Below are 6,302 nucleotides of genomic sequence, written 5' to 3' on the forward strand. Positions count from 1 at the left end.
ATTTTCTTTAATTCTCTCTGAGGTGGAAACACACTGTTATATTGGCAGGATCAGTCAAACATTTTTTTCAGAGCTTGCAGCTAAATACTCCATTAATTAAATTAAGTGGGATGGTCAACCTAGAATGTGCTTTTGTAAGTTTTTAATATGCAGAGTTTGTCAGATATTTATTCCCTGTTCATACAAGGTGGTCATATAAGGTGTTAGCTGTTCATGCAATGACTATGGAACAAGAAAGTTATTTTTAGTGAACATATATTAAACACTAATAATTTCAGCAATTAATAATAATTATTATTTTTGAACCATTTTGTAAAAATTTATTTGTCTCAAATGTCATCTTCTTTTTCTTAGGACTGAAAGCCAAGATGCAAGCATTCCCCCTTTACCATACTTGGATTACTTTAAATAGCACCTGACTTAACCGTTCCTAAGAATTTTGGAGAATTGCTTTCTGATGCCATATTCACCTGAGGCATTACAAGGGATTTTTACTCTTATTTATTCTAATTAGTCAGCTCTTATGAAGCCTATTTTTGTTAAATTATGTTTTCCTTAAAAATATAATTTTCATCCATTATTATAGTTTATATTCATAGATTTCAGCAAAATCTTTCCATATTTTTTCTTCGATAATTACCACCTTATATGTGACTATTTTATATTTCCTTAATTCCATTCACTAAATACTTATGTGATATTTAAAATAGCTCTTAAATTTTTGTATTTCCTAAAGAATTAATGTTTGTTTTTTTTCTTTGTTAATCTTTGTTTTCTTTTCTTGGAATTGTTTTAGTGTTTTTCTAACTGTGTGAATTTCAAGGTTAATATAAGCACATTAAAAATCAACACTTATTTGTTAATAAATTATAGTAGACTCAATATTTTGGTGCAAACAGTGCTTTGGTTGTTTTCCTGTGTTTCTTAAATGTTTTCAATGTTGGCATTTTCTAGATAAAGTGCAATTTTATTTTGGGTGAACTGTTTATCTAAACATTGTGAGATATTTTAAAAACAGTTCCCAAGTAGTGGCTTAATATTTCCAATGAAAAAAATGTCATTACATTATGCTCTAATAATTTTACATTTTATTTTTTTACTTTTAGAATTTCAGTATTTTTCTGTTTTCAAAACAAATTGTCAGTTTTTCACTCTCCATTACCTTTTTATTTTTTTAATAGATCTTTATTGGAGTATAATTGCTTTACAATGGTGTGTTAGTTTCTGCTTTATAACAAAGTGAATCAGTTATACATATACATATGTCTCCATATCTCTCCCCTTTTGCATCTCCCTCCCTCCCACCTTCCCTATCCCACCCCTCTAGGTGGTCACAAAGCACTGAGCTGATCTCCCTGTGCTATGTGACTGCTTCCCACTAGCTATCTATTTTACCTTTGGTAGTGTCCGTGCCACTTCTCACTTTGTCCCAGCTTACCCTTCCCCCTCCCCTAATCCTCAAGTCCATTCTCTAGTAGGTCTGTGTCTTTATTCCCGTCTTGCCTGTAGGTTCTTCATGACCTTTTTTTTTTTTTTTTTAAGTTCCATATATATGTGTTAGTATACGGTATTTGTTTTTCTCTTTATGACTTACTTTACTCTGTATGACACACTCTAGGTCCATCCACCTCACTACAAATAACTCAATTTCGTTTCTTTTTATGGCCGAGTAATATTCCATTGTATATATGTGCCACATCTTCTTTATCCATTCAACTGTTGATGGACAATTAGGTTGCTTCCATGTTGAAATTTCTGGTGCATATTTCCACAAGGACTTACTAAGGTTTTGGTAGCCACCTCTGAATGTGGATTCCAAATGTGAGACTTCTTAAAGAAAATAAACACAATTAATGCATGTGCATGTGTGAATTATAGTATTTTAAATTTTGAAATTTGTCCTTATATCAGGGGTCTGCAACCTTCGTGCCATGGACTAGTACCAGCCCGTGGCCTGTTAGGAACCAGGCTGCACAGCAGAAGGTGAGCAGCAGGCGAGCGAGCAAAGCTTCATCTGCCACTCCTCATCACTTGCAGTACAACCTGAACCATTTCCACATCTCCCACACCATATGTGGAAAAATTGTCTTCCATGAAACCAGTCCCTGGTACCAAAAATTTGAGGACCGCTGTGCTGCTTATATTACAGATTAACTTACATACATTTATATTATACCATTTTAATAAACATATTTATATGTATATGTAGGTATGTGTGTATATATACATATGGTTACGTATGTATAAGGAATATCATATCATTCAATGAATTTTAATTATATTCAATCATCAATTACCTGACCTATAGGGAATGTGAAGGAGCAATATACACACAAAAAAATAAGTTGGTCTTAGAGAAAACAGATAAGATGAATGGAGGGATAATGGACATACAGATATCCTCAAAGGTATTCAAAAGTTGTGACATCTCTCAAAAGGCAACAGAAAACAAGAAGAATCTAGTGAACATTAAATTGTAACATCAAAACAAAAGAAAACTTAAAGATAAATTTAATAAAACCATTTTGACTCCTGAAAAAAAATGTAAAACTATGAAAAATGTAAGACAAAGGAGACAGTGAACTTCTATCCTGGAAGTTTCCAGAGCTGAAAAAATGCAATTAAATTTTTTGTACTTTCATTAGAAAATGATTTAGAGTGTCTAAAATAAATCAAATATGCTTTAGCAGTTAATAACCTTCTGTATTTATTTTTCAAGTATGTATGTATGTAGGTATGTATTTTATATGTAATATATAGTTACAAAATGGCCTATTTATCTATTCATCTCTGTCTGCCTGCCTATGTATCTAATCCATCTATCTACCTACCATCCATGAACACATTTTGGTGTCCATGCATTCATCCATCCATCTGTCTACCAATATAGTGAATGGATCTTCTCTTTAGGTGAATTTTAGGTAATTTGTACTATCTCAAAATAAAATAATGTGCTAATACATTAGACTGCAGTATTTTTTTGTTCATATTTTTACTGTATCAATTATTGATGCATAACAAACTACTCTAATAATGAAAGCTTAAAACAACAAACATTGTTTTAGCTCACAATTTAGACTGGACTCTAGTGGCTAGTACGGCTGATCTCAGCAGAACTCTCTCATGTGTTTGCATTAAGCTGAAGGGCACCAAGTTGGCTTTGTTTCTGAGCATATCCTGGCTGCCTGCTCGACAATCTCACTTTTTCAGGTAACAAAGGCCAGGCTTGTTCACATGGCAACAACAGAGTTTTAAAAGAGAAGCAGGAGAAAGACTTGTTGAGGTCCATGGTCAAAACTGTCACACTATCACTGTCAGATGTAATACTAGTTAAGCAAGTATCAAGGCCAACCGAGTTTCTGTTAGTGAGGAAATCAAGACTATCTCTTAATGGAATTATCTTCAAAGTCATATTGCAAAAGATGTGTGTGGAGAGAAGATTCGCTATTTTTGCCCTCTCGATTATGATCTTATTTTTACCTTGTTACTGACTTAGAGGAGTTCAATAGATTACCTTATAAAAAAGTTAAATTGAGTTTTGCCTTGTTTATTCTTTTTTTGTTCTCTTTTGCTTTGTTTCAGTTCTCTTTTGTTGAGTACTCACTTCAAACTGATCTCAATATTGTCTTGTTTCTTGTAATTGTCTTGGGTTGCTGTGTGTTTATGTATTGTGTGTGTGTGTTTCTGTTTGGGTGTGTGTGTGCTTATTTGATAACTGGCTTATTTTAAAATTATGAGTTCTAGCATACTTCTTATAAGTAGTGATGCTAATATATTCAAAATCTGGTCTGGAATCCAATTTTATCTGTCTATCTATCTATCTGTCTATCTATGTATCTATCTATCTATGTATCTATCTATCTATCTATATCGATCAATATACAGTTGACCCCTGAACATCATGGTTTTGATGGTTTTGAACTGTGTGTGTCCATTTATATACAGAATTTTTTTCAGTAAATATGTGCTATAGTACTACATGATTTACATTTGGTTGAATCCTTGGATGAAGAATCATGGATACAGAGAGCCAACTGTAAAGTTACATGTGGATTTTGACTGCAAATATGTATATATATATATATATATTTCTTGTTTATACTACTAATTTCTATTTTATATTAGAGAGAAATGCAATTGTGACACTTTAATTGGCAAAATAACAGGAAATTTTTAACAAAAAAAATTAAGTAAAAAGTCTGGTTGAGATGAAAAGGCTAAATAAACTGTCCATATAAATAAGTTCATTTACTCTGAATTTCATGACTCCAAGGAGATGTCACTGATGCTTGTTTCCTTGCCAAGTGACATACTCATGCTAAATATTTAAAAATAATTTAGAAAGGCATAGTTTGAAGGCATTAGTTTAGTCATTCACATATCATTTTTCTATAATAAAAGAAGTCACTCTTGATAAGGGAAATAATACACTTTTATAGAGAAAGAATAAATGGTATAGATGTATATTATATTAAATTATGATGACACAGAAATTCAGAATTGATTGATTAGTTTTATACTTCTATATTCTGCACCTAGACCTCAGAGATAGAGATATAAAGTAATGTATATGAAAATTTCAACAAAAAAACATGAAAGTAACAAAAGACCATTAATTCTTATAATTTAATTGGGTTATATATAAGAGCAATCTTACAACTCAGTAACCACTCTTATCCCTATTAAAAACACACACGGATTTCCTATGTAAGGTTAAGTATATTCGCTCTCTTGTAGCATTATAATTTAGAAAATAAAATGTCTATTGAGTTAATCCATAAACATATAAACTGCATAGGTTGTTTTTTAAAAAAATTTTGGATTATTTTTTTAGAACAGTTTTAGGTTAAAGAAAAATTGACTAGAAATTACAGAGTTCCCATATACCTCCTCAATACTACCCGTACCCAGTTCCCCATATTTTTTACATCTTGTATCATACATTTTTTCATAATTGCTGAACCAATATTGATATATTATCATTAATTAAGTTCATAGTTTACATTAGGGTACTCTTTGTGCTGTACATACTGCATATGTTGACAAATGTATAATAATATGTATCCACTATTATAGTATCATACAGAGTTGTTTCACTGCCCTAAAAATCCCCTGTGATCTGCCTATTTGTTCCTTCCTCTCTCCGGATGAACTCCTGGCAATTACTGGTGTTTTTACATTTTCCATGTTTTTTCCAGCATGTCACATTTTTGGAATCATATGTTATGTAGCCTTTTCAGATTTGCTTCCTTCATTTAACAATATGTTTTTAAATTTCCTCCATGTATTTTTGTGACTTGATAGCTCATTTCTTTTTATTTCTGATTAATAATCCATTTTATGAATGTCTCACTGTTTGTTTATCCATTCACCTATTGAAGGACATCTTGGAAGCTTTCGAGTTTTGGTGATGATGAGTAAGTTTGCTATAAACACTTATGTGCAGGTTTTTGTGTAGATATGTTTTAACTCATTTGCACAAATAGAAAATTATGATTGCTAAATTATATGGTAAGAATATGTTTAGTTTGTAAGAAACTGTCAAACTATCTTTCAAAGTGTGTACCAACTTGCATTCTCAATGGTGATGAAGGAGACTTCCTATTGCTCCACATCCTCACCAGCACTTGTCAGCGTTTTGGTTTTCCTTTATTTTAATAGGTGTGTGGTTGTATCTCATTGTTTTGTGTCACTGTATATCATCAATGAGGTGTCAGTTCAGATCTTTTACACATCTTTTAATGGAGTTGTTATTTTCTTGTTGTTGAGTTTTACATGTCCTTTGTATATTTTGGATAACAGTCATTTATCAGATTAGTCATTTGCAAATATTTTCTTCCAGTCTGTGGCTTATCTTCTCATTCTCTTGACAGTGTCTTCTGCACAGCAGATGATGATTTTAATTTTAATAAAGTCCAAATTATTCATTTTATTTCATGGGTCATGATTTGGTGTATTATTTAAAATGTCATCACCAAACTCAAGGTCACCTAGATTTTCTGTTACTATTCTTCTTTGAGTTTTACAGTTTTGAGTTTTACATTCAGACCTATTATCTAGTTTCAATCAATACTTGTGAAAAGTGTAAATCCTCTATGTAGATTTTTTTTTTCGGCATGTGTATGTCCAGGTGTTCCAACCAGAGTCTTTGTTGAAAAGACCATAATTTGCTTTTTTAATTTTATGTAATCAGCAAAAACTTACACTGATGAAATTTACATGCTTTCTATGGCTAGTAAACACCATAAATAAGTCTTCTCTAGCTGTTGAACTTATGTTACTTATAGTTCTAATTTAACAAT

Source organism: Globicephala melas, chromosome 4 (genome assembly GCF_963455315.2).
Source record: "Globicephala melas chromosome 4, mGloMel1.2, whole genome shotgun sequence".
Lineage (NCBI taxonomy): Eukaryota > Metazoa > Chordata > Mammalia > Artiodactyla > Delphinidae > Globicephala > Globicephala melas.